The sequence below is a fragment of the Hibiscus syriacus genome, unplaced genomic scaffold, assembly GCF_006381635.1.
Source record: "Hibiscus syriacus cultivar Baekdansim isolate YM2019G1 unplaced genomic scaffold, ASM638163v2 tig00001928_pilon, whole genome shotgun sequence".
Classification (NCBI taxonomy): domain Eukaryota; kingdom Viridiplantae; phylum Streptophyta; class Magnoliopsida; order Malvales; family Malvaceae; genus Hibiscus; species Hibiscus syriacus.
The window spans coordinates 4,760-14,460 of NW_024061899.1; the positions used below are offsets into that span (position 1 = coordinate 4,760).

The 9,701-nt window shown below is 36.8% G+C and overlaps 1 pseudogene; it reads left to right on the plus strand.

Moving 5' to 3' along the window:
- The first annotated feature begins 914 nt into the window (after positions 1 to 914).
- LOC120136941 lies at positions 915 to 8,794 on the plus strand (annotated as a pseudogene).
- Positions 8,795 to 9,701: the final 907 nt, after the last annotated feature.

Sequence of the window (9,701 nt, forward strand, 5' to 3'; positions counted from 1 at the left end):
ACATATGGTTGCTGACACAATTGTCGAGATACCAAATGTTTTTCTTGAAGTCTCTATTTCTTTTATAAGTCAGGAATACATGAGATTTTTTAAATTTGTTCTTCTTCTTCAGTTACTGCTACATTATTTCTTTCTTTTTGTTTTGGAGTTGATCTACGCTCGTAACTATAGTGACTATATTTATTTTAATTATAACATTGTACCTGTAATTTATTTCCTTGTTGATATCTATCTCAGCCTTTGAATCCTTGTCCACGGCCTGATGTCTGATAATTTTCACTTGTTTGGGTGGTGTTATATGAACGACCAACACGTCCTCGTATTCCTCGTCCACCTCTATATCTTCCATGATAACAACCTCGATTACCTCGCATCATGTGTAGTTGTTGCTAGCTTCACCTTCGTTGATGTTCATCTTGCTTTGTAAAGCTTGTTCCAAATTTTCAGAATCTTCATTTTGCTTCATCTTATGCTCATAGGCTTGGAGTGAGTCCACAAGCTTATCAATTGATATTTGAGATAAACCTTTTCATTCTTCTATTGTGACAATTACGTAGTCATTTTTTTGTCAACGACTGAAAAATATTTTCCATCACTTTGACTTCGTCGAGTGATTCACAATTTCTCTTCATTTCATTTACAATCGCTTTTACATGGCTAACTTAATCATTGACATTTTGTATTTTTCCTTTTTAGTATTTCAAACTCATCTATAAACGATTGTAAACATACTTTTTTTGCTTTTTCGGCATCTTGGAGGGATTTTTGCAAAATCTTCAATGCTTGTTTTGTAGTCTTCACATTTGAGATTTTTTAAAGGTAGATTCTTCTACTCCTTAAACATAAAAAAATAATGGCCTGCTGTCTTTCTTATGGGATTCATTTTATACATGTTTCTTATGGGAAGCATTGAGGTAAAGGCCATCCTGTAATAGTTCGGAATGTTCTTCGGACTACTGCTTTAAGTTGGGATCCATTATTCTTGTTTTGCTCATATCTTAAGAATAGTCTTGCCAAAGCTGAGAATGAAGAGTTACGTAAAGATACTGCTCACTTGGACTGGTTCGAGGTTAGCTTTCGTAATTACATTTTCAAATCAAATTGAAATTTTTGGAGTTAAAGGAAGACAAATTGGTCCCTTTTAATTCATGAAAGTGCATTTAAACTTTCATGTGCATCTGCTTGATCCCGTGTGGTATGCTCGCAGGTGCAATTTCTTGCTTGTCACTCTTTTTTTCGTTTTTTTAATCATGATTGTTTGTATTTGAGCTTTTTCATTATGTAGGATATAAACAATTTTGCCTAGTATATGGCAGGTTGAAATTGGTATTGTGCAGTCGTTTTTGGGATCATTAGGGAAGCTGGCACAATCTAGCATGTGTGATGAGAAGCTGAAACTGAAGGGCTGCCTTTCTTCTCAAACATTTCAAGAACAATTTCCAGATCATTATACTGAACTCGTTCGTTCTTTACCACTTCCAGATTACCTGGATCCTGCAAGTGGTGTTTTGAACATTGCTGCAAGGTTGCCACAAGAATTCATGAAGCCTGACCTAGGCCCATCTGTCTCCATCTCATATTGCAGTGACGAGGAACTTGTACAGGCCAATTCCGTGACAAAATTATGTTACAGTTTATGTGATATGGTATGTCTATCTTGGTTATTTCATCCTGTAAAACTTGGTATTACACGTATTCCTTTGCTCTTTTTGATATTCGCCAATGAACAGTTCTTTATATTTCTTTTTTCCCTCATTCCATCACAGGTTAATGTTGTAGCACATGCTACAGATGCCCCTGTTTCCATGAAGCAACTTAACAAAATAAGAAAGTTATTGGAAAAGAAACAGTTTCAAGACCAAAAGGAGCTTGCTAAGACTAATCTTGATCAAAAGATGGCTACTAAAGTGAAGGAAAAATGTCCGTCAAATGATAAAAACATGGAAGAAGTAGGATTGAATGGTACAGTCAGTAAAGAAATGTATTCTCATAATACAGTGCCAAAAGTTTCTCGATCACCTTCTGCCGTGCATGAATCACATGATAGGGAAGATAGCTCTGACTCTGAGTCTGATTCGGACTGTAATTCAAATTCTGAAGCTGCAGACTACTTCCATCCAACACCATTCACAGCTCAGAAGCATTAGAAGATCATGAAATCCTCCGGACAAGAACAGATTTGGCCAAGTTGTGCGGTGCGACATGGGATGTCTTTCGCAGGCAGGATGTTCCAAAGCTCATCGAATACCTTAAAAAATACGCAAACGAGTTTGATCACACATGTGGCTTTCAAAAGCATGTAAGACCAGTCACGAAACTTGATTTTTTTTTTAACAGAATGGACATAACGCTGATTGTTTAACACTCCTGCTGCAGGTGGTTCATCCAATCCTTGATCAGAATTTCTTTCTAGTCGCAGGTCACAAAAGAAGGCTGAAGGAGGAGTATGGTGAGTTTACTTGGTTCTATTATCTGTTGTTATAGTTAAAGATAAACATACTGAAGTTTCTCCCACCTGATACAGCTTCTATAAATTGAACCCTGGACTTTTGAACAACATGTTGGAGAAGTCATTATGATTCCAGCTGGCTGTCCATACCAGATTAGGAATGTTAAGGTAACTAATATGTACTACTGATATCTTTGGTCTTGAATAATCGTTCCAGAACTTACTGGATGATGTTATGTGCAAATTTTCATATGCTTCTTCATTTGGTTTCAATTTTATGGCTATTAAGGTTCTTTTCTTTCCCCTGATAACTGTAGTCTGTCAGGATTGGAGAAGAAGAAGAGGAACGGCGAGAAAATATCGAAGAACATTTGGGAAATGAAGGTCGAGGGTTAGGGATTGAAGAAACAAATTGGGAATTCAATCAGGTGAAAGGCAAGGGGTTACTTACAGAGCAGGCCGAGCAAGAGGATGGACTGAAGGAGAAGCCCAAGACAGAAGGCCCAGTACCTGTGAAAGAGAAGAAAGAGAAGAATCAGTTAGTTACATAGCTGGACAGCTGGCAATTAATGATTGGCAATTGTAACTAAATAATTAACAGAATCTGGTGTGAAAATTTCCTTATGCAAAATGAATGATGAATTTTCTTCTCTATCATCTCTCTCTCGTCTGAATTCTTCTCCTAAATCCTTCTTCTCTCAAACTATAACAATTGGTATTCAGAGCTTTGATTCTGGCAAAAATTTTGGGGGGCATGACAAAGAAGAACCAGTCTATGGCGGAAACTGATTTAGCTGGGATACAAAAACAGATTGAAGATTAGCTGCTTTGGTGAAGAAGGGGCAAGATGAAACTAATCCACCTAAATGGTGGGAGACTCAAGAGAATAGAATCACTGCATTAGAGTCCAGAATGGCCACTAATCAGGGTTATGTGAAGGAACTGTTAAAGATTCTGACAGGCAGGAATGAGGAACAGGAGCATTCTACTGATGAGCAGGTACAATCTCCTGATACTTCTAAAAATAAGGACAGAAATCCTGTTTTGGTGACTGTGGTGAATGACAAGTCTAGATTTACCTATAAACCGGATGAACCTGGGTTATTAAAGACTAAACCGGATGCATGTTTAGCTCTTAAGAACAGTTTTAGGCCTGAAAATCAAGTGGGTGAAAACATTGATTCTAGACCTAATCTGTTTGGACTGGAAACTGAAAAAAGGGGGCCAGAGGTTCACTTAACAGTGTTGGAACTATGTGGCACAGACCTAAGATAGATCTACCATTTTTTGATGGGGTCAATCCTAGGGGATGGATTCAAAAATGCTTGAAATATTTCTCTATTTGTAGTGTTCCGGTTGAGCAAAGAGTAGAGGTAGCTACTATGTATTTGACAGGCAAAGCAGAAATATGGTTTGATGGATATATAATGAAGAAGCACCATGTAACATGACATGAATTTGAAGCTGATATCTGTCATAGATTCAGTGATAGATCTTTCTGTGATATTGTGGAAGAGTTTACTAAATTGACTCAAAAAGGATCAGTGGAAGATTATCAGGAAAAATTTGAGGAGTTACAGCCCTATATGTTGTTGCAGAATCCTACTTTAACTGAGGAGTTCTTTGTATCACTTTTTATTAGTGGTCTAAGAGATGATATTAAGCATAGGGTCAAGGCTTTGGATCTTAGAAACTTGTTTGAAGCATGTAAACAGGCCAAGCTTTATGAACTTTCTGTGGAGTTTGAAAATAAAATATTAAGGCCTTCTTTTAAAACCCCACCCTACCCAAACCCCATATCTATGTCTAAGACACCTGCTATGCCAGTGCCTACAAAGTCGACCTCATCATCTAATAAAACAGAATCTTATGGATTATAGAAGGCAAAATAATCTTTGTTTCAAATGTGGAGAGAAATATTTACCAGGCCATCAGTGTAAAAACAGGCAGTTCAATATGATGACTGAAGAGATTGATAATTTTCCTGTGAAAGTTAGTGCCACTGATGCAGAACAGATTCAGCAGCCAGAAGAAGAAAATCTAGAAATTTCTATGAATGCCATTACGGGTTGTATTGGCCATAATACTTTGAGAATTCAGGGTACTATTCAAGGGAAACCCCTGAATATCTTAATTGATAGTGGAAGCACACATAGCTTTTTAACCCCTAAATGGGCTAATGTTGGTATACAGATTACTACCCCTAATCCTCTGGCTATCACTGTGGCTAATGGCCAGAAATTATTCAGCTCAGCTCGGTGCAACAAGGTAGAATGGCAAATGCAGGGCCATACTTTTTTACATGATTTTAGGCTGCTTAAATTGGGAGGAAGTGACATGGTCTTGGGGGTTGATTGGATAAAGCTATTCAGTCCAATACTAATGGACTTCAACAACATGACTTTGAGCTTTGACCATCAAGGGGATCAGATTTGTATTCAAGGTCAACAGCCCTCTAATGAATTACTACAAATTTCTGGAGCTACACTACTTAAAATGTCTGCATGGGATTCAGATATTTTGGGTCATGTTGTTTTATTGAATATGGAAGGGAAGTCTAATATTATTCCTACTGAAATTCAACATGTGTTGGATCAGTACAAATCAGCTTTTGATGAACCTAAAGGGCTACCTCCTCAGAGATCTCATGACCATGCTATTCAACTCAAATCTACTGTTACACCTGTCAATTTAAGGCCTTACAGATTTCCTTACAATCAAAAGGCTGAAGTGGAAAAACAGATAGCTTCTATGCTTTCTTCTTCTGTTATTCAACCTAGTAAGAGCCCATTTGCTTCTCCTTGCCTTGTAATTAAAAAAAAGGATGGAACTTGGAGATTTTGTGTGGATTACAGAGAATTAAATAGTATGACCATCAAAGACAAATTTCCTATTCCTATAGTGGAAGATTTGTTGGATGAGTTACATGGGGCAGTATACTTTTCAAAAATTGATTTGAGGTCAGGTTATTGGAAGATCAGAATTAAACCTAAAGATATTTACAAGACAGCCTTTAGAACTCATCAAGGTCATTATGAGTTCAAGGTAATGCCTTTTGGTCTTACTAATGCTCCTGTTACATTTCAGGCACTTATGAATGAATTATTCAATTCTTTCCTCAGAAAATTTGTTTTAGTTTTCTTTGATGATATATTGGTATACAGTAGCAGTATGCAGGATCACATTGAACACTTACAGCTGGTTTTAGAGGTGTTAAAGGTGAATCAATTATTTGCAAAATGGTCCAATTGTTTCTTTAGACAAAATCAGGTGGAGTATCTTGGTCATATTATTTCTGTTGCAGGGGTATCTACTGACCCTAGCAAGGTGGAGGCTATGCAGAATTGGCCTAAGCCTAAAACTCTTAAATCTTTACGAGGATTTCTAGGCCTAACTGGATATTACAGAAGATTTATCAGAAATTATGGCATTATTAGTAGGCCTTTGACACAATTGTTGAAAAAGGATGGATTTCAGTGGACTGATGCTGCTTATAAAGCTTTTGAGGATCTTAAATTGGCTATGTGTTCTGCTCCAGTTTTGGCCTTACCAGATTTTTCTAAAACATTTTATCTAGAAACAGATGCTAGTTCTGGAGGTATAGGGGCTGTTGTTTCACAAGAAGGAAGACCTATTGCTTATTTAAGTCAAGCTCTAAGTCCAAAAAATTCAGCATTATCTATATATGAAAGAGAATACCTTGCTATTCTCTTGGCTGTTTTAAAATGGAGACATTATTTGGAGAGTAAATCTTTTATTATTAAGACTGATCATGAGCCTCTAAAGTTTCTTTTAGAACAGAAACTGACTACCACTATTCAGAAAAGAGGTTTGACAAAGCTTCTGGGGTTGGACTATACCATACAGTATAGAAAAGGGAAGTTGAATGTTGTTGCTGATGCCTTATCTAGAAGATGGGAGGATCAGGCTCACTACTTTGCTTTACAAGCTACTGTTTTAATACCTGCTTGGGTTCAAGAGGTGGAAGAAAGTTATCAAGAGGATACTTTAGCTCAGTATTGGATTTCAGCTCTTACTATTAATCCTACAGTTGACAGTAAATGGAAATATTCTAAAGCTATCCTTAGATACAGTGGTAGAGTTTATATTGGAGTTCATGGCAGTCTTAGGTTGAAGATTATTAAGACCTTACATGACTCTCCTCAAGGAGGCCATTCATGAGCTCAAGCTACATATTATAGGATTCGGTCACATTTTTACTGGCCAAATCTTAAAGCTATGGTTGTTACTTATGTGAGAAGTTGTGAAATTTGCCAGCAGATTAAGGTAGAACATGTAGCAAAGCCTGGTTTGCTACAGCCCCTTCCTGTTCCTAATCAGGCTTGGGAGATAATCACTATGGATTTCATTGAAGGTCTGCCTACTTCATTTAAGAAAAATTGTATTTTGGTGATTGTGGATAAGTTTACAAAGTACAGCCATTTTTTGTCTTTGGCTCACCCTTATTCTGCAACAGAGGTGGCTAAGTTATACCTAGATAATGTGTATAAGTTACATGGCCAGCCTAAGATGGCCATTTCTGACAGAGATAAGACATTCACAAGTGTGTTTTGGAGGGAGTTAATGAAACAGTTGGGCATAAAGACATTTTTCAGTACTGCTTACCATCCAGAAACAGATGGACAAACGGAGAGAGTCAATCAATGCTTAGAACAATATTTGAGGGGCCTTTGCTTCTATCAACCTAAGCAATGGGCTAAGTGGCTACCACATGCAGAGTGGTGGTACAACACCACTTATCATACTGCTCTAAAGATAACACCTTTTCAGGCGTTATATGGGTATAAACCACCTATTATGGTTTGGCCTATTGAGTCTACAGTACAGACTATATCAGAAATAATGAGCAGTAGAGAGGCTACCAGACAATTGCTAAAAAATCAGTTGCAGATAGCAAGTAATAGAATGAAGCAGCAAGAAGATAAGAATCGAACTGACAGAACCTTTCAGATTGGGGATTTAGTTTACCTGAAATTGCAGCCCTACAGACAGACATCAATTGCCCTGCGAAGAAACTTGAAGTTAGCAGCAAAATTTTTTGGACCTTATCGTATTCTGGAAAGAATAGGAACAGTCGCATATCGCTTGGACTTACCTAATTCTTCTCGGTTGCATCCGATTTTCCATGTCAGTTTACTGAAGAAGTTCATAGGCGATTCCTCCATTGTTGCTACTGATCCTCCTGCAGTAGATGAAGAAGGAGAAATACAGATTAAACCATTGAAAATTATGGCCAGAAGAATTATAAACAGAAACAGTAAACCTGTTACGCAACTTTGGTTCGCTGGGAGAATCTTGCTGCAGAAAATGATACTTGGGAAGATTACTCGACTCTGAAAGGGCAGTTTCCGGTGTTCGATCCTTGGGGACAAGGCTCGTCTCGAGGGGTGGGTATTGTCAGGATTGGAGAAGAAGAAGAGGAACGGCGAGAAAATATCGAAGAACATTTGGGAAATGAAGGTCGAGGGTTAGGGATTGAAGAAACAAATTGGGAATTCAATCAGGTGAAAGGCAAGGGGTTACTTACAGAGCAGGCCGAGCAAGAGGATGGACTGAAGGAGAAGCCCAAGACAGAAGGCCCAGTACCTGTGAAAGAGAAGAATCAGTTAGTTACATAGCTGGACAGCTGGCAATTAATGATTGGCAATTGTAACTAAATAATTAACAGAATCTGGTGTGAAAATTTCCTTATGCAAAATGAATGATGAATTTTCTTCTCTATCATCTCTCTCGTCTGAATTCTTCTCCTAAATCCTTCTTCTCTCAAACTATAACATAGTCCTGCGTTAATGTGATTTTGGAATTTGTTTCACCGGAAAATATGACCAAGTGCATCCAGTTGATCAATGAGCTTCGTCTTCTTCCCGACAATCACAGAGCCAAAGTAAAGAAGTGCAAGGTAAAATTTTAAAATACAACTGCAGCTAACAGTGTTCATTTTGTGTATTGGTGTGAATACAATTCTCCTTTTGCTATAAACTCAGGTTGAGAAGATGGCCCTGTGTAGAATTAGTGCAGCAATAAAAGAAATCCGGAAGGTTTTATGTGCAGAGTAAGTTTGCTTTCGGAGTAATAGTCTGATATCTGCAGATAGCATGATATTCATCAATCTTCCACTAAAATTACAGCTCATTAACATAATGTCTCCTTCTCGAGTTTAGGTCCAGTGCTGAGCTCAGTGAGTAGTTAAGAACAATGACATGTTTATGTAAGGGATTCTGCTCTATGGTTTTTCCAATGTTGAAGCATTGCTCCCAGCAAAGAGGATGGAAGTTGAATTTCAATGCAATTGTCCATTCTTCCCCTATTGTCCATGGAAGTTGATTTATATGAAACTAGGCCAGTTTTCTGCAATTGAGCTTGCAAACGTGTAGGATGCAAAAATACATTCCTACTGCTGTACCTTTCTTATTGAATATATATATATATATATATATATAAACCACAAATATTTTCTCCATTTGCCCACAAATAAGTATCTATTTTGAACTTAGATAATTTATTCCCTCGAATATTTGGTTTAAATACTTCTAAATCTTCCTCAATTTTAAAATCAAATAATTTAATCCATTAAGAAAAGCCATAATACTAGTCTTATACCAAACCAATGAATTTTAGGGTAAAGTCCTTGAGTATGAACACATGCATACATGAAGGCTAATCCTAAATGTTCATCTCCACCGCTTGCATGTAGTACAATATTAGTCCAGTTTATAATTAATTAATAACCATTGTATAATTTAACAAAAAATAAATAAAACAATTGAATAGTAATATATATCACACGGTCATGGTGTCGAAACAGTCCCAACAACTTTTTAGGGCTTTTTCGGGGATCGATTCAACTTAATTTTGGAAGGATTCGGGAGTCGGTTACGTGTGGAGAAGGATTAGCACCCCACAACACCCAAAATCGGTACCTAAACGATTATACGTCATCTAAATATTAAAATTGGCAAATTTGAATAACATTTAAATTATGATATTTTTTAGAAAAATAAAAGGGATATTATTTTGTATGAATAATCCTTGAAAATACCTTTTAGTTAGTTAAGGATGTATTTTTATAGATTCCTCTTATAAAATAGTAGTACCCTAAATTTTGGATAAATATATAAAAATAAATTTATTTAAAACATAAAAAAATATTATTGTATTTGAGCAATCCTTAGAAAAACACACCATGTTAGTTAAGGGGTATTTCTTTAAATTATTCGTATAAAATAATATA